At 42.5% G+C, this 19,027-nt stretch overlaps 1 protein-coding gene and 1 long non-coding RNA gene across 13 annotated transcripts in view; one reads left to right on the forward strand and one right to left on the reverse strand.

Moving 5' to 3' along the window:
• Positions 1–19,027, reverse strand: part of JAKMIP1 (janus kinase and microtubule interacting protein 1) — a 1,798,968-nt gene that overhangs the window by 126,654 nt on the left and 1,653,287 nt on the right. The gene's annotated exons all lie outside the window — the stretch shown is intronic.
• The window catches only part of LOC138249073 (uncharacterized), a 181,502-nt gene that overhangs the window by 84,354 nt on the left and 78,121 nt on the right, over positions 1–19,027 (forward strand). The window contains exon 3 of one of the 5 annotated variants that reach the window (XR_011194702.1): positions 4,186–4,229. The exons of the other annotated variants lie outside the window; for them this stretch is intronic. This is a non-coding gene — a long non-coding RNA (uncharacterized lncRNA). The remainder of the gene's footprint in view (positions 1–4,185; positions 4,230–19,027) is intronic. 5 annotated transcript variants of the gene reach the window in all.

Genomic DNA, 19,027 nt, shown 5'->3' on the forward strand with positions numbered 1-19,027 from the left:
AGGGCAGTGCCATAGTCGTTATGAAATCTGACGACTACAGGGAGGAATGTGTTCGCCTTTTGAGTGATTCCACCTAATATGCCCCTATCCCATAAGATCCGACACCGAGATTACAGATCCGCATAAGGAGTATGATTGAGGAAGCCCACAACAATCAATGGATCTCCCAAAAAGAGGCAGAATTTTTGGATTCTACCCATCCTCGTACCCCGTACTTTTACTGCCTCCCCAAGATCCATAAAGTCAGGCTACATCCACCTGGCCAGCCCATAGTGTCTGGGATTGGCTCTGTCTTAGAACCCCTATCCAATTTTTGTGACCACTTCCTACAACCATTAGTGAAAGGCTCCTGTACCTATCTAGAAGACACTAAGGATGTCCTGAATTTGATTGAAACAATCAATTCAATTGTGTATGTCCATGCACTCATAACACTCGACGTAGAGGCTCTGTATACTAACATACCTCAGGAGGCTACTTTACAAGTAGTTGAGAATGCTCTGCTCGAGGAAACGTGGAATTGCCCAACTCCTGTACAATTCAATATGCAGTGCGCTACTCTAGCCATGACTGAGAATTTCTTCCAGTTTGAAGATTCATTTTTCCATCAGATTCGGGGTACCTCGATGGGGAGTACCTTCGTACCCAGTCTGGCCTGCCTATATATGTATGATTTTGAGAAACGACTCATACTCCCTACCGCAAATCCCTTCCATGAGAACATTATTCTATGGCGGCGATACATTGATGATATCTTGATTGTATGGAAAGGAGAGCTAGAGGGTGTCAATCCTTTTACAACATGGATCAACACCCTTGATCCCTTCCTGAAATTCATATCCTCCGTCTCTTCCACACACATTTCCTGTTTGAATTTAATAATCAGTATTGACAACAGCAAATTGACTGCACACACTTACCACAAGGCCACAGACCGCAATAGTTTGCTACACTATGATAGTCACGACCCTAATGCCTTACGGGATAACTTACCCTTTGGTCAATTTTTATGACTGCGCCGTAATTGCAGCAACCCCCAGTTGTTTGAGACCGAAGTCAGTGATCTTAAGACCAAGCTGCTTTAGAGACACTACCCACCCTCTGTTGTGAACACTGCACACAAGAGGGCTAGGCACAACAATACAGAAGCATTACTTAGGACTGTTAGGAAGGAACCTTACCCTCATTTGACCTGTGTGTCCACATACACTCCACTGTCTAATAATATAAAAAAACTGATTTATAAGAGATGGTCCATCTTGGTGAGTGGAGATGTAGTTGTTCGGCCACCCTTATTTGTATTCAAAACGACATCCAATATTAAGGATATGGTGGTCCACACTTGACCATTGAGGAATCTAGAGACCTCAAACCAGACTACCCTCTGGAACCTTCCCCCAGTCTCAGGCCATCATCCATGTGGGATGTGCAACGTCTGCTCCCTTACCAGACACCAGATGACACTTGACCTGGAACCTATCTGCACAAACTGCAACACACGGAATTGGGTTTACATGATCACCTGTCCATGTGGGCTCCCGTACATTGGAATGACTACCAGACCAGTGAAAATCAGGATCAATGAACACCGCAGTAATATTAGGTGAGGCCGTGTGACGACTAAACTTAGTTTACACTTCTAAGACATGCACCATGGTCCTGATGACTTATGGTGCGTGGTTGTGGATGTTCTTGGGTTCAGAGGAAGCAACCCAAGGGCCTTATTTGAGGCAGAACAACGCTAGATGTTTAAGCGAGGGACACACATCCAAGGGCTAAACGATGAAATCCCTTGGTCACAACTTCTGCTTTAAGGAATCCTAGCAATGAGCATGCCACAGAGACCTACATCCACTATGTTGTATCAACCACTGTTACCCATTCATGGGACTTTTCCCACTGTGGTTTACAGTTTCATGTCCCCTGACTTCTCCAGCTCCCGCCACAACTTCTACCTTGGCTACCCATTGTTGGATGACATACAATCAGGGCGCGTCCATTGAATATTGGACTCTCCCTTATGTTCTTTTGGTCTATTTCTTAATATCTTTGAGATACTTGGGGCTTCAAGCAGTTGTTTCCATGTATACATACACCTATACAATGTATTAGGGCTGCTCTGACCATTATTGACCCTGGGTACTTTTTCCCTGACTTCTATTTTTCCATTATATATATATAAAAAAAAAAAATTCGATGCAGACTTCAGATGCGCTCTATTCCCGTCAATGAGTTGATGACATGGTATTTAGTTAATTGCTATTGCGCGACAATGCGCTTACCTAATGTTTCATTTAAATAACCTCTGTATGTTTCATTGTTTGTGCATGAGACCGCCGAAAAAGATTATGATGGATATGGATGACTAAACAGGAACTCTGTTTAGTCCTTCCAATCTTTTACCTACCCAGTCAAGAAGGTGTTCTGCCCCACTCCCTTGTTTATTTCCATGGCTCCTCATGTGACTCGAGTGAACCTACCGGAGCCACGCGACCGAACCTGACTTCCGGGTTCGAGCGTCCTTTCATCGGGGCTGTGTGTGTCTTCAGATCACTTTCATGAATGCTGCCAAGGGGTATGTCCCCAGCGATGTACCAGCTGCATAATAGTAAGTGCGTGATCGCGAGTGACATTTACTCCCGTTTGGGTTGTATAGACTTTCTTCTGCATACTGTTTTTGTAATAGATGACTTCAGAGTTTGATAAACACGATGATTTTAAATTTCCATTAAGGTTTTTTCATCTGTGTCATTCTGCCCATTTTTAGGGTCGAGCCTGCTTTGCATGCGCTCGCGCATGCGTATAGCAGGGAGACTCTTTAGTATTTAGAAAAGGGCTCCGAGCCCTGTCAACTTCACGTCAGTGCTTTTTATTGGTTCGTGGGCTTCCCTAATTAAATCGGCTTGCTTTCATTAGTCGAAGGCACGCATAGGTCATGCCTTTTCCGGTGGCTAGCCCTCCTCGAGCGCAGCGACCAAGTACAGAAAACATGCAAGACTCGCTGTTTTCCATCGGGCTGGTGGACTTTTTTTAAAACTAATTTACGAGCCCGATCTCGCTTGGCAGAAGTCGAGCGCTTTACCTACTTGATTTCACTTTTTCGGGTTACGTGCATAAATGCACTTTTGCCCGATAGGTGAAAAGTCGGGTTAGGAGTTTACAACGCGATCAAATCAAATCAAATCAAATCATTAACATTTATAAAGCGCGCTACTCACCCGTGCGGGTCTCAAGGCGCTAGGGGGGAAAAGGGGGGGTTATCGCTGCTCGAACAGCCAAGTCTTTAGGAGTCTCCGGAAAGCGGAGTGGTCCTGGGTGGTCCTGAGGCTGGTGGGGAGGGAGTTCCAGGTCTTGGCCGCCAGGAAGGAGAAAGATCTCCCACCCGCCGTGGAGCGGCTCTAACACGAGGAAACGTGAAACCCGATGCATTGTAAATGCTTGTTCTCCTTGTTGCTATTCAGGATTATCTGTGGCCATTGCACAGCGCTTTGCTATGGGGCCAGTTAATTTGGACAGCTGGTTCCAGTAATGAAAGTCCTGGATTTATACAGGCATTCAACCAACTGGGCTGACTTTCTCTACAATATTTTTGAAACTAGCACTAAAGACTCTCTGAACTCTCTCCACCTTCCAGAGACGATGCACTTAGCTCCCCAGATGATGTTTGCTTTTTCCTTTTTACGGTTTTCTTTCCCTCCTTGCCTTGCCTTCCCCCCCATTTGTACCATGGTCATTAAGTTAATTCACTGTTTTTGACCTTCCTAACATAGTAAGACCGGGCTAGACTGCCTTTAGGTTAAGGGATGGTTATCATAGCACTCGGTCTGGAATGACCAGAACTCTCCATATGTGCTGGGATTAATTTCCGTTACTACATACTTTTGAAGTTCCATGTATTTATTCCATCACATACACAATTTTTTTTTTTTTCTAGAAGCTGCATGAATATGCTTATGACTATGCTTTATATCATTTTAGTTAGTGCACCAGTCTCCCGGGAAGTGATTCCTAGGGAGCTGTTTTCATAATTTGGGACGGTGAGCCAGTTAGTTTCTTTCGACGTTTTTCCACACTACCACCTAGCAGTTATTGCACTTTTTATTCACTGATTGTCACTCACATTTGTGTGTGCATGAAATGTTGTGGCAAACATTATAAATTATAATTTTTTCTTGTTTTTCACAGGGCGACCGCTACTTCCTAGACTAGCTAGATGCGCAGTCCAAAGAGTAAGTGACCGGAGCCTAGTAGACTTACGTTCTTAGACACATGAAGGTCTTCTTTTTCTAGATGGAGAAGTATTTTCATTTTTTTCTTTGGTCCTAAAGAAGCGTCGTCGGATCCTTGTGACTCGAAACATGTCAACCTATTAGAGAGGGCGGTAGGTAATATCCTTCCCCCCATGCCATTGACCGATTAGAGAGGGTGGTAGGTAATGTCCTTCCCTTCTTGTGATTTATATTGAGAGAGTGGTTGAGCATTATTACTATCAACACACTCCACCTGTTTTTTAACCTTGGCCTTCACCTCTTGCTGATCCAATAAATCTATGACGAAAAGCTTGGTTTTGAGCCAATTCTATTTTTTTCTGCTCTCCTTCCTTTGTTGATCTTGTGAGGCGGCACTGCCAGCCTCTCTGTTTTTCAAGGCACTTAAGAAGTGAATAAGATATCCGGCAAAGAGCCCCCCTTTTCGGGGGGCTCATCAGACATTGCAACGCCGGTCTGACGAGGAGCAGGCCCAATGATGAAGCATGACATCCAGTTGGATGTGTGAGGGCACTTGCTCCTAACAGTAGGGTTACCCTGTGTCTTCTTTCTTTTGGAACAGTGTACCTTATACTTGTATAGGCACATTACTGTTGGCCATTTCTGTCCCTCTTGGGGGCAGATCGGCCTATTTTTGTAAGGCCCATCTGCCCCCAAGGGGGCAGGAAGCCAACCAGAGACCATGGAAGATTTTCTTTCCAGAAAAGAGGGTGGGGGTAAGGCCATACCCCCACCCAAAATAAATGGAGACACGGTTTCTCTGCCCACTCGTGGGCAGATGGGGCAAATACCCCCGATCAACGCCCCAGGGGGGCAGAAAGCCTACTAGATGCCAGGGAATTAAAAAGAAAAGTGAGGTGGCGGCTACCAACCATAAAGGGGGTTACAATCTTTAATCTCTCCCCCGCACACTAATACATCTTATCCCATGTCAAGCAAGAGGACGTTTGGTTATTTTGGGTTTTGGTTTTACATTTGGGCCATCAGAGCCTGTCCAACTCTCAAAATCGTCCCACTTGGAATGGTGAGGGCTGCACTTCTTGGACTTTGGGACGTTGCCACGTAGAAAGATCTACAAAACCTAGACACATCTGAAAACAAAATATGTGAGTGAGTCCAGGGTGGTGTGCTTCACATACACCCACACCATTTTCCTACCCATAATTCCCTGAAAACCTCAAACTTTGCTTGAAATCACAAATTTTTCCCACATTTTTGGGACGGAACCTTCCGGAATGTGCAGGAATCCACAAAACTCCTACCACCGAGCATTGTTGCATCAAGACCAATAGAAATACTGCCCCATTTGTCAGCCTAAAAATGTTTTTAAACTGCCCTTTTGGACCCGCTTTGGTTTTCCCTCATTTTCAACATGTTTTTGGCTCTTCCATGTCACAGGCACTTGGCCCACCTACACAAGAGAGGTATCATTTTTACCGGTAGACTGAGGGAAACGATGGGTGGTAGGAAATTTGTGCCGGTGCAGTGATCCCTCACAGAAACGTGGGAAAAATTTGATTTTTTCGCTAAATTTGAGGTTTACTGAGGATTCTGGGTAAGAAAACACTGGGGGGATCCACGCAAGTCACACCTCCCTGGACTCCCTGGACTTCCTCGGGTGTCTAGTTTTCAGAAATGTTTGGGTTTGGTAGGTTTCCTAAAAAATACGTCAGATTTCAGTGTAAAAATGTGATGAGTCCATGTTGCGTTTCCTGCCATGGCCACTAGGCCTACCCATGCAAGTGAGGTACCATTTGTATCGGGAGACTTGGGGGATCACAGAATAGAAGAACTAGTGTTACCACCCCTTGTTTTTCTCTAAAAATGTCCTTCCAAATGTAAGACAGTGTGTAAAAAAGACGACTCTTTGAGAAATGCCCTGTAATTCACATGCTAGTATGGGGACCCCGAGATTCAGAGATGTGCAAATAACCACTGCTTCTCAACACCTTATCTTGTGCCCATTTTGGATATCCAAAGGTTTCCTTGATACCTATTTTTCACTCTGTATATTTCAGGAAATGAATTGCTGTATACCCAGTATACAATGGAAACCCATTGCAAGGTGCAGCTCCTTTATTGGCTACGGGTACCTAGGGGTCTTGATAAACCTACAAGCCCTATATATCCCAGCAACCAGGAGAGTCCAGCAGACATAACGGTATATTGCTTTTGAAAATCTGACATGGCAGTAAAAAGTGACAGAGTAAAACATAGAGATAAATGGCTGTTTTTGGACCTCAATTTCAATATTTTTTATTTCAGCTGTTATTTTCTGTAGGAAAAACTTGTATGATCTACACAAATGACCTCTTGCTGAATTCAGAATTTCCTCTACTTTTCGGAAATTTTTAGCTGTTGGGGATCAAGCATTGTTTTCACACCCACTTCTGTCACTAACTGGAAGGAGGCTATAAGCATAAAAAATAGTAAAAATGGGATATGTCCCAGTAAAATGCCAAAATTGTGTTGAAAAATGTGGTTTTCTGATTCGAGTGTGCCTGTTCCTGAAAGCTGGGATGATGGTGATTTTAGCACCATAAACCCTTTGTTGATGGCATTTTCAGGGGAAAAAGCACAGGCCTTCTTCTGAAGTCCTTTATTCCCATTTTGTTTTAAAAACGAAATTTTCGCTGTATTTTGGCTAATTTCTTGATGTCCTTCAGGAGAATTGACAAACCCTGGGTACCTCTAGAATGCCTAGGATATTGGAAAAAAAGGACGCAAATTTGGCGTGGGTAGCATATGTGGACAAAAAGTTATGAGGGTCTAAGCACAAACTGCCCCAAATAGCCAAAAAAAGGCCTGGCACCTGAGAGGGAAAAGGACTGACAGCAAAGGGGTTAATACATTTTTTTAAATTAAATATCCCAAAAAATTTAAAATACACTGTAATACCTTATATTTCCCAAAGGTAGTGTACTACAATGCATTTATATATTTTTACATATTTAATTTTTTACAAAAAAGCTACAGAATACCGCATTAATACCTACAGATTACTGCGCTACTGAAGCAAAATGTAATTTGTTAAAAAATTATAAATCACTTTACTAAACTATATTTCGCTCACCTAGTTCACTGCTATGTATTTTTATTTTTTTCTATATATATACTGTATATTTTTTTTTTCCTGTACCTACTGCAGTACTTTGTAAGTACCATCTCTGTTCTCTGTGAATGGTTTAAAAATATTTAGAAAAATATTAATACATTTCACTATTATTACCACTTTAATGAAGTAGCAATAGGTATGGAACAACAATAAAACCTACTACTTACCGATATCTAGGGACCCAACCAGAACACAGCCAAAGTCTCTAAGCTACTCCACTCTCTGTTATTCTGCTCAACGCCACTCTACTGTACGCCACTCCACGCCACTCCACTGTATGCCACTCCATTTCACGCCACTCCACTGTATGCTTTTCCACTCTATTCCATTCCACTCTATGCCACTCCAAGGTACGCCACTCCACTCTTTGTTACTCCATTCGATACTATTTCACTGTACGCCAATCTACTGTAATTAATTCCACTGTATGTCACTCGACTCTAGGCCATTTCCCTATAAGCCACCCCACTGTATGCCATTCTACTGTACATAACTCCACTCTACACCAGTCCACTCTGCGCTATGCCACTCTACACCACTCTACTCTATGCCACTCCACTGTATGCCACTCCACTGTCCACTCTACACCACTCCACTATATGACACTCCACTCTACGTAACTCCACTATATGCCACTCCTCTCTATACTACTCCAGTCAACATTATTTCACTGTTTGCCAATCTACTGTACTCTATTCCACTGTATGTCACTCCACTGTAGTCCACTTCCCTATATGCCACTTCACTTTATGTTTTTCTAGTGTCTATAATTCCACTCTGAACTACTTCACTCTGTGCTATTCCACTCTGCGCTGCTCAACTCTTACCCACTCCACTCTATGCCACTTTACTGTTTGGAATAGTGGGTTAGCGTGTAGTGGCGTACAGTGAATTAGTGTATAGTGGAGTGGCATACATTGGAGTGATATAGAGTGGAGTGGTGTTGAGTGGAATAGCATGCAGTGGAGTGGTGCTCTGTGGAGTTGAGTAGAGTGGAATGGCATAGAGTGGAGTGGTGTAGAGTGTAGTGTGGTAGTTAAAACAAACGTAGCATGAAAGTATGTAAAAATATGTAGTTGCAATGTGGCAATATTAGAGATTGTGGAGTGTAAATGTAATTTTTGGTAATAGGTGTAAATCGTTTACTTAGTGTTAGAGTTATAAGTGTGAAAATACTTAGGGCCTAATTATGAGTTTGGCAGTCGGACAAGCCGGCCGAAAAACTCACAGGGAGGAAGCCAGTGCCATGGCGTCCCCCCGAGGGTATTACAATGTTCCCACCGGGCTGACCGGTGGGAACATTGTATTATGCCATTCCCGCTGGGCTGACCGGCGAGAACATTGCTACAGTATCAGTCTTGGCTCCCTTGGACACCAGCTTCATCGTAAGGCGCACTGTCTGCAAAGCAATGGTGCTGGACGGGTGGGGGGGCTGCACTGCTATTACCATGGACATGAGCAGTGCAGGCCCCCCCGTGGCCCCCAGCACTGGTTTTCCACCAGCCTTTCCATGGCGGCATGACCACCATGGAAAAGCTGTCCGAAAGCTGAGTTGTAATCAGCACAGCAGCGCTGAGTTCAGTACCACGTGGCTGAGTACAACCCAGACCATCGGGAACAATGTTTCTGGTGGTGACGGCGGTCCCCTGCTGGTTCTGCCCATCAGGGTTGTAATGTGGTTGTTCGACCACCTGGAGTCCTCGGATCGCCATCCTCACTATAAGGCCTTTGGTTATATGTTGTACAGCGGTATACTACAGAAACTTTAAGGTATACTGCAGTACATGCCAATGGCAAGACAGTAGATGACTGGTTAACGCTGTCTTTAGATAAAATGTAAAAGACAACCAAGTAGTTTTCAGCATAAATTGGCAACATTTTGGTATAGTGTCTGTTGCTCCCTGTATATTACCTTTTAATAAAGTGGTAATAGTTAGTGAAATATATTTATATTTTTTTAATACATTTTTATAACAATTTATAGAGATACACGCTAGTACCTTCAAAGTACTGCAGTAGATATAGGAAAAACATATATAGTAAAAATTAAAACATACAATTTAGTACACTATAATAGTTAAATGTAGTGTAGTACAGTCTATTTATGTTTTTTAACAAATATTTTTTTTAAATGTTTTTAAGTAGTGCATTAATTAGTAGGTATTACTGTGGTACTCCGTAGACATCTTGTTTAAACAGTTAAATGTGTGAGGAATTGTAAATAATCTGTAGTACACTATATTTGTGAAATATATGTAGTACAGCGCATTTTTTCGTTATTTACCCATTTCATTTTTTTAAACATTTTTTGAAGTACTGCAGTACTTCCTAAGAAGTAGCATAGTACTTTGTAATTTTTTTAAATATATAGAAACGGATAAATATTTTTAATAACGTGATAATAGATAGGCAAAGACATATACCTAAAACTTACCTATATCTATGGCCCAACCATTTCACAAAACTACTGTGGTCAGAGACATCACTAAGTTAAAAAGCCTTATAACTTAGAAAATGCTTTGCGTATCCTACTTCAATAAAGAATCATCTACATATCATAAATGATAATTCTTCCTAATGTCATTAAAATCGGTTTTGCACATATCTGAGGGATTTCTATACAGTCTCCAGGGGGTAGTTATAGTTAGAACAATGTTTTCACAGGAAAAGCATTTTTTGACTTGCATATATCTTTGGCATCGTTAGACGAATCTTCACAAAATGTTCCCAAAAAAGTGTGCCAGTGATTTTTGTTGCATATGTAAAGGTGATTTGTCAAGCAGAGGCCGAGAAAAAGGGGGAGTAAAAAAAAGTGTATTTTCCATGTTAATTCTCATAGAAATTTTGAACACGACTAGAGTCCAATTCACTGGACGGAATAACACCAAATTTGGCAGACAGCTTTATTTTGTTTAGATTGTCCTTTTTTTATTTGGTGTAAATCCATTTGGTAGTTAAGAAGAAATTAAAGGAAATCCAAATTTGGATATCTGGGCAGAGCCTAAGCACAGATCTCATGGTGAGATCTGTTTGGCTGTTAGCACTTTAACCAGGAAGTGCTGGCAGCCATCTTGGGACCAATATACATGATAGCACGCCACTGAAATGTCTTGTAATGAATAGCAGGTTTTGAGGGTCACACAAAGGAGAACGTATAAAGGGTGATAACAAATTTTAGTTACAATATAAATCATTTGTTGATGGTACCATACTAATTTTCATAATTGTGGTGTGTTCTAAGGTAATTTGACCCTGCTGGGATTTCATGAATCGTGTTTGAGAGAAAACTGTTTTTAAATGATTTGCCAATACAGGCATTAGAAGGTGCTCCAGAAGCTAAAACGAGAGCATATTTTCAGTAAATTCACACTATCATTCTCAATGATATGAGAATGAAGTCTGACATTCTCAGTAAAACATTTACTTCAGGAGCAGCCTGCCGGTTGATTCCCTTGTGTTCTACTACAGCCTCTCAGAGTGTTGAAAGAACAACTAGAGCACTAACAGTCTTTTTTATGACAAAAGTCTGGCACACCTGAAGCCATCTTAATTGAGTTAAACTGGTAAAACCTAATACATTTAAGGCCTAATCTAAGAGAAAATGACGGTGTGCGTCGCTGTGCCAAATTTGGCTGTGTCGCACATCGTCATTTTCAAAACGCAGTGATGCGCAGTATTTAATAGAATACAGCGCATTCCTGTGTTTACCCCTATGCCGGCGCTACATATACTGCTGTGCGCCAAAGCAGCAACGCTTGCACCACAGTGTAAGGATGGCTGTGTTGAGGAGGAGTTTGTTTTTGTCCAGAATGCACCACACGCAGAAAGAGCAAAAAACGAGGCGAAATTAAAGCATGTCTCCTTGTTGTGCCACCCTAACGCTACCCCTGGGGTGGTGTTAGATTTTGGCGCTGCCTCAGGTTTACAAAATCTCATAAATCTGGGGCAGCGTCAAAATGCAATGGTTGTTGCTGTTGCACACTCACAGCAACACCCATTGCACACCCCTTCCACACAAAGTGTGAAGGGACCGTATTTACAAGATGTCGTTAAGCCACAAAAAATGACTTAACGCCACCTTGTAAATATGGTGCAGTGCATAGCGCCACCAGAGCATCACTAAAAGTGACGCTCTGGTGGCGCTAGGGGCTCTTAAAAATGCCCCTTAACTTAGAAAGGAACAACATGACGGGGTTCATTTTTTATTTTGTCATATACATTATTGTTAATGCTGAAGGGGAAACAACCTTTACAACAAAGGCTGAATCCCGCATATCATTCCCACGCAGGCTTAACCACGCATGTAACATCCCTATGCATGCCATTACCATGCATGCCTTTATATCGAATATGACTTTATCATATCATGCATGCCATTAGAACAAGATGAGATATATATATATTTATATATATATATTTCACAAAAAGTCACTCCATCTTCAACGAAAGCCAGGTTTCACCAGCCTATCGCCGCATGTATGACTCCAGCACCACCAATCCAGGTTCCAATTTTCTTTTATTTCATCTTATAAATGTAAAGTGCCAAGTGCACAATCCAGAACACAATGGCAACTCGTTTCAGCCTGAGCCTTCGACTGTCCATATATATATATATGGGAAAGGTCATTTTTAGGATTTAGGTGCGTGGTACTTGGTTTTTTTAGGATTTAGTGTAAGTATGGATTTTTGGGTTACAAGTTAATTTTTAGAGTTTAGGGTGGGAATGGGTTTTGAGGTGGCAAGGGTAATTTTAGGGTTTGGGGTAGGTATGGGTTTTTGGTGGCAGAGGTAATTTTAGGTTTTAGGGTGGGTATGGGTTTCTGGGTGAATGGCAATTTTAGGGATTAGGGTCAATGTGGGATTTTGAGTGGCAAAGGTAGTTTTAGGGTTTAGGGTGGGTATGGGTTTTTGGGTGGCAAGGTTAATTTCAGAGTTTAGGGTGGGTATAGGTTTTTAGGTGATAAGGGTCATTTTAGGGTGGCTATAGGTTTTTAGGTGCAAAGTGAATTTTAGGGTTTACCGTGGGTATGGGTTTTTGGGTGACAAGGGTAATTTTAGGATTTAGGGTGGGTAGGGGTTTTTGGGTGGCAAGGGTATTTAGGGTTTTTGGTGGGTATGGGTTTTTGGATGACAATGGTAATTTTAGGATTTAAGCAGGGTATGGGTATTTGGGTGTCAAGGGAATTTTTAGGGTTTATGGTGGGTATGGGTTTTTGGGTGACACAGGTAATTTTAGGATTTAGGGTGGGTATGGGTTTTTGGTTGGCAAGGGTAATTTTATAGCTTCGGATGGGTATGGTTTTTGGGTGGCAAGGGTAATTTTAATGTTTAGGGTGGGTATGGGTTTTTGAGTGGCATATGTAGGGTTTAGGGTGGGTATGTGCTTTGGGGTGGCAAGGGGTATTTTAGAGTTTAGGGTAGATATGGGTTTTTGTGTGGGAAGGGTAATTTTATGGTTTAGAGTATGTATGGGTTTTTGGGTGGCAAGGGTCATTTTAGGGTTTGGGATGGACTTGGGTTTTTGTGTGGCAAGTGTATTTTGGGGTGGCAAGGGGTATTTTAGGGTTTAGGGTGGGTATTGTTTTTTTGGGTGGGAAGGGAATTTTTAGGTCTTAGGGTGGGCATGGGCTTTTGGAAAGCAAGGGCAATTTTAGTGTTTAGGGTCAGTATGTGTTTTAGGATTGCAAGGGAATTTTCAGGGTTTAGGGTGGGTATGGGTTTTTGGGAGTCAAGGTTTTTTTTAGGGTGTAGGGTGGGTATGGGTTTTTAGGTGACAAGGGTAATTGTAGGGTGGGTATGGGTTTTTAGGTCCCAAGGGAATTTGTAGGGTTTATGATGGGTATGGGTTTTGGGGTGGCAAAGGGTATTTTAGAGTTTAGGGTGGGTATGGGTTTTTGGATGGTAAGGGTAATTTTAGGGTTTAGAATGGGTATGGGTTTTTGGGTGGCAAGGCTAATTTTAGGGTTTAGAATTGGTATGGGTTTTTGGGTGACATGGGTAATTTTAGGATTTAGGGTGGGTATGGGTTTTTGAGTGGCAAGTGTAATATAAGGGTTTTTGGGTGGCAGGGGTATTTTTAGGGTTTATGGTGGGTATTGGTTTTTGGGTGGCAAGGGAGTTTTCAGGGTTTAGGGTGGGTATGGGCTTTTGAGGTTTAGGTTGGATATGGGTTTTTGGGTTTAAGGTGTTTTTAGGGTGGGTATTGAATTTTTGGGTCGTGAGGTGTTTTTAGGATTTAAGAAGGGCATGGGAGGTGGTTGTATTAAGTAAAATAATTAAAATTACTTTAAAAAAACAACTGAACTTCTAAAAAAACAAAGGTTGCAGGGACGTTATAGTTAGGAAATTGAATTTTAAAAAACACAGAAACTCATTCCAAAAACAAAGGTTACAAGGACTTTATAGTTAGCCTCACACAATCAATCAATCAATCAAGGATTTATAGAGTGCACTAATCACCCGTTAGGGTCTCAAGGCGCTGGGGGGGGAGCTACTGGTCGTAGAGCCATGTCTTGAGGCGTTTCCTGAATGTCAAGAGGTCTTGTGTCTGGCGAAGGTGGAGCGGTAGGGAGAGAAATGGACAGAACCATAGAAATTCAGCTAATATAGTTATTTCAAGTTACTATGATGTGCGCCCTGAGGCAACTATAAATCCTGAGGAAACTATAAGTCATGCCCTGAGGAAACTATAAGTCATGCCCTCGCCATGCACTGCTAATTACCCCAGATATTACAGCACTCATGACGTCGTTTAGAACACCATTGGAAAATGGTACTGCGACATTCGCAGTAAAATTATTGATGAGATAACTGTGCATGGCAAGGGCATGAGTTATAGTTACTTGAGATAACTCTAAGTATAGTAGCTGAATTTCTATGTTTTTGTACTTTTAAAATGTAAGCCTAACTATAACTTCAGTGTAACCTTTGTATTTTTGGTGAATATATATATATAAATATATATCAAATATACACAGCTCATATAACGCTATATATATATAGCTATACATAGATATATCTTTGATATATATGATATATATCTATGGAACGTATATTTGAAATCATTCGCATGCATCAATAGGACTTGCTCCTTCCTCATCTGTAATCCATCACAGGAATCATAGGCTAGAATAATAATAATTTATAGATGGATAACTGTGAAAAAAGGGGATATTTTGCACCAAGGTGTTCTGGGTGACCTCAAATGGTCAAGTGCAAAAATTGTCTATGATGTGACTCAGTGCGCTGAGATGAAAAGGTTTTCCATTATTCACTGTTTCTCATATAGAGTTGTATGTTTTATATGGGTGGAGTTGTATGTTTTATATGACCCCCATACCCATTCAAAGGAAAAAGATTAGAGCGACAGCTATGAATAAACAGTGGACATTGTAACACGACCGAAGGAAACAAGTTATTTCTTTCAATGAAATGAATAACATCATTTAGAAAAGGCTATTCACAATACAGATTGGGTTTGGGATCCATAGTTAACCCACAGAATTTTAGATGGATGTTGAATCTTGAGGTGAAAAACATCATGCTAGTCACTGTTTTCCATCCACAATTTTATGTTATACATGGCCCACCCAAAGCATCTGACTCTGCTTTTAACAGCTATGTTGTGGTAAAGGAATTATTGGGGAGAAATACATAGCATGGTATCACCTGTCGCAGCCCCGTGTTGCACCTGGTCTCTGGCCACCTAGCCATAGCACCCTTTCTTTAATTCACTCCTCCCCCAAATATATTAGAATCATACCTTGTTTCCTACTATGCACCCTTACAACCCTTATGCCTTTCCTCCCCCTCCCTGCCTGAATCTGTGCTCTCTGGTCTCCATCCAGAGCTAGCACCACTTTGATATTCTGGGCCTTCTCAAAGCAGCCTGAAATTCCTTTATGCCATAGCAATAGCATGAGACAACTTTTGTATCCCACTGTTGCCACGTCATAGCAGTGAATTAAGAATCTTATTTAGATTCTGATATTCTTGTGACTATCTCTCAGTGGAAACTATACATAAAATCATTGTTGATATCCTGTGTTATAAAATGGGTTTCTGGTTCGCAGAGGCATGCACCCTGTTCACGCACGAAACACAATCCTTGTCAGGACAAGTCAGACACACACCTGGTAGCTTGGCAGAGAGCAGTCAGGCTTAACTTAAGAGGCAATGTGCAAAGTCTTTGTGGAACACTTTAAAAGGTAAAACAGTGAAAACAAAATACAAAAAGATACCACACCAGGTTGCAAAAAGAGATCATAATTTAATGAACAAAACAGGATTAAAAACAACAAAAATCCAATAAGTAGAAGTCAAGATATGAATTTTCAAAGGATAAACTTAGTTGTACTGCTTGGAAGCATAAAGTGCCAACCAGGGCTATCTAGTTGCGCTAGATTGGGTAAAATTTGAAAAGTAAGGCCAGCCGTTCAGGAACATGGGACAGATACAGGGACCAACCTTGGCCTTCTGAAAACAGTATCTTAGTTCGGAGTTGCGTCAACGTCGAGGACAAGATGAAAGGAGCAAAGGAGGAGATCTGTCACCTCCCAGCTTCACAAAGTTGGAGATGCATCAGGAATGGCAGTGATGCGCCACCCAGTCAGCAATGTGGTGCTCCAGATCCTCATGGCATCGGCGTTGTGCCGGGGTCAACGGCGATACAGTGCCCACAATCCTCACAGTAGCAGCAATGCATCTGCATGGATTGAAATGTACCGGTTCTGATTGGCACAATGGCATCAATGTGCAGTTTCCAAGGGCCCAAGACTGGACTGGCAGCACTTGGCAGGGCAAGACCTGCAACATGCAAAGTCCAGGTGCTGGTGCAAGATGAAAGGAAGTATTTGATGTCCCTGAGACATCAGAAGAACAGGAGGCAAGCCAGCAAGCCCTTGGAGTCACTTTAGTTCTGGGTTCAAGAGATTCAGGTATAGTCCTTCTCACTTGCAGGCAAGGTTGGGAGCAGGCAGCAGGTTAGCACAGCAGAGCAGGAGTCCAGCAGAGCCCATCAGAGTGACAGTCCTTTCAGCAGCGCAACAGTCCATCTTTCTGGCAGAGTAGGTATTTGAAGTACAGAGCTGGCCTTTCTGCCCTGGCTTCAGACTCACTACAAGGGCTTATGCAGCTCTTTGTGTGGGATCAGGACACAGCCCAATTCAAGTGTAAGTGTCAGCTCCTCCCTCCGATCCTGCCCAGGATGACCCATCAAGCTGTGGATGGCCCATCTGTCACACCTACTCTCTCTTTGGGTGTGGCAGTCTGGAGGAAATGCACAAGAGCCCAGACATGCATTCAGAGACAGGCAGAAGGCAACAAAAAAATGCCAACTTTCTAAAAGTAGCATTTTCAGAATTACAGTTTAAAATCGGACTTCAGAGACACCAAACCTGGGGGTCCCATCTCTTCCCAATTGGAAATGACACTTACAAGATGTAATAAGGTAATCTTGGTGTTATTGTATGGAAGAGACAGGTTGTGCAGTAGTGAAGAACTAATTTAAGAGTTTTTCACTACTAGGATGTGTAAAACTTTAAAGTACATGTCCTACTTTTTAAATACACGCACCCTGCCTTTGGATTGTCTAGGGCCTACCTTAGGGGATACCTATATGTATTAGAAAGGAAGGTTTGGGCCTGGCAAAAGGGTTAAGTTGCCAGGTCATTATGGAAATGTATAACTACACACAGGCTCTGCAATGGCAGGCCTGGGACATGTTTGAAGGGCTACTGAAGTGGGTGGCACAATTAGTGCTGCAGGGCCACTAATAGCAATTAATTCACAGGCCCTGGGTACATGCAGTGCACTTTACTAGGGACTTATAAGTAAATTAATAAGCCACTTGTGAATAAGCCAATGTTATCATGTTTTAAGCAGATGGCACATGCACTTCAGGAGTGGTAAAATGCCCAGAGTCCTAAAGCCAGCAAAAACGAGGTCAGCTTAGCAGGCGGTCTGAAGGCATATAAATTAGGGGAAACCACACCAAGGATGCCAGGCCTAACACCCTGTTGCTGGTATTTGGGAAATCCATTCATTAGAACAGAAATGGTGATGGAATATAAGAGGTGGGTGCCACTAGGACAGTAGTTACCATTCAGCAGCACCAAGAGTTGGATTAACATGCACTTAGATGTTTTTCTTAATCTAGGTGCTCGCTGGTACATGGTTAACCAAATTACACATGTTTTCAACATGAATTTATTATCCTGTGAGTAGTGTTGTAAGGTTGCCAAACTATCAAAGTGACTTGGTCAGCCTTGCAATCATAAACTCTTTGAACATTTAATCCTTTTGACTTGGAAGGGGGGACATTCAAACTGATTTCAAGTGTGTAATTGTGTAGCTTGCGGTGTACCTGGTAATTTTCTAAATGGATTAAAAGGTGGCCATGTTGCAATCCTAAAAGATCATGTTATATTTAACTGTCTAGATGCAGAGAAAAAAAGAAAACAACATATATCCATGTTCTACATAAGGAGAATAAATTCTCTGTTTGTTTACATTTATTTAAAATACTTTATGTTGTATTTGTTTCAACTAGACCCAATCCAAAGGACGTCAGTGTTGTACAGGGAAATTAGTAACAACAGGAAAATGTATAGGTAGGGGTTACCATTTTTGTGTATGATAAACAATGAGCAGAATGTGGATTTACTCTTGATTATACATGTTGTTCAAAATTGAGTTTTTGGTTGGCAGTCAGGTTACCCCCTGTCCATGCAAGGACCCTCACTCTAGTCAGGGCAAAGGAGAGACCCACCTGGCTAACCCCCACTGACCCCCTTGGTAGCTTGGCACGAGCAGGCAGGCTTAACTCAGAGCAATGTGTAAAGTATTTGTACCAACACACAGAGTAATACAGTAAACACACTACAAAATGACTTAACACCAGGTTAGAAAAATAGCCAATATGTATCTGAACAAAACAAGACCACGTAAGTAAGTCAAGTTATGAATTTTTAAAGATTAAACACAAAAATAGCAGTTAGAAATCCAAATGCTTCGATTAGGTGATATCACTGCGTCATGCCAGAGTCGTTCCTAACAATCCAACGCCAATGGCGCCAGTCATGGAGTCACACAGACCCCCAGGTATAGTACCTTGTGAAAATGAGGACACAAGCTGGTGAACCGAGTTGGGGATCGCGGTGTCACTGGATCTGAGGCAGCGTCAGTTCGGGTGCTGCAGGGTGAAGGAGAGGAGGCATCACGAATAGGCGTTGGGTCCTTGCTGAGGAGCGGTGGGGGTGAGATGGCGTCTGTGTGAAACGTTGGATCCGCACACTTCCGGCGGAGGTGATGTCTGGTGGTCACGGCGTGGTGCAGCGACTTCCACGGAGTCGCAGACTTCGTCGGGGCTGCAGCGGCATCAGGCCTGCGAGGTCATCGCACTCCAGCGAGGACCACGGCTTCAGTTGCAGGCGGCGTCACGGGATTCGGCAGCGGCACCGGTCTGGAGTCATCGAAAGTCAGTTTTCTTTGATTTTTTCAGTTTTCCACCAGCTTCTCCTTTCAAGGCCCCAGGGACTGGTGCCTCTTGGCAGGGCAGGAGTCTCAGCAGAGAGTCCAGGTGCTGGCAGAGGAAGTCTTGATGGCCCTGAGACTTCAGAACGGGGGCAAGCTCAGTCCAAGCTCT

The sequence above is a fragment of the Pleurodeles waltl genome, chromosome 1_2 (genome assembly GCF_031143425.1).
Source record: "Pleurodeles waltl isolate 20211129_DDA chromosome 1_2, aPleWal1.hap1.20221129, whole genome shotgun sequence".
Lineage (NCBI taxonomy): Eukaryota > Metazoa > Chordata > Amphibia > Caudata > Salamandridae > Pleurodeles > Pleurodeles waltl.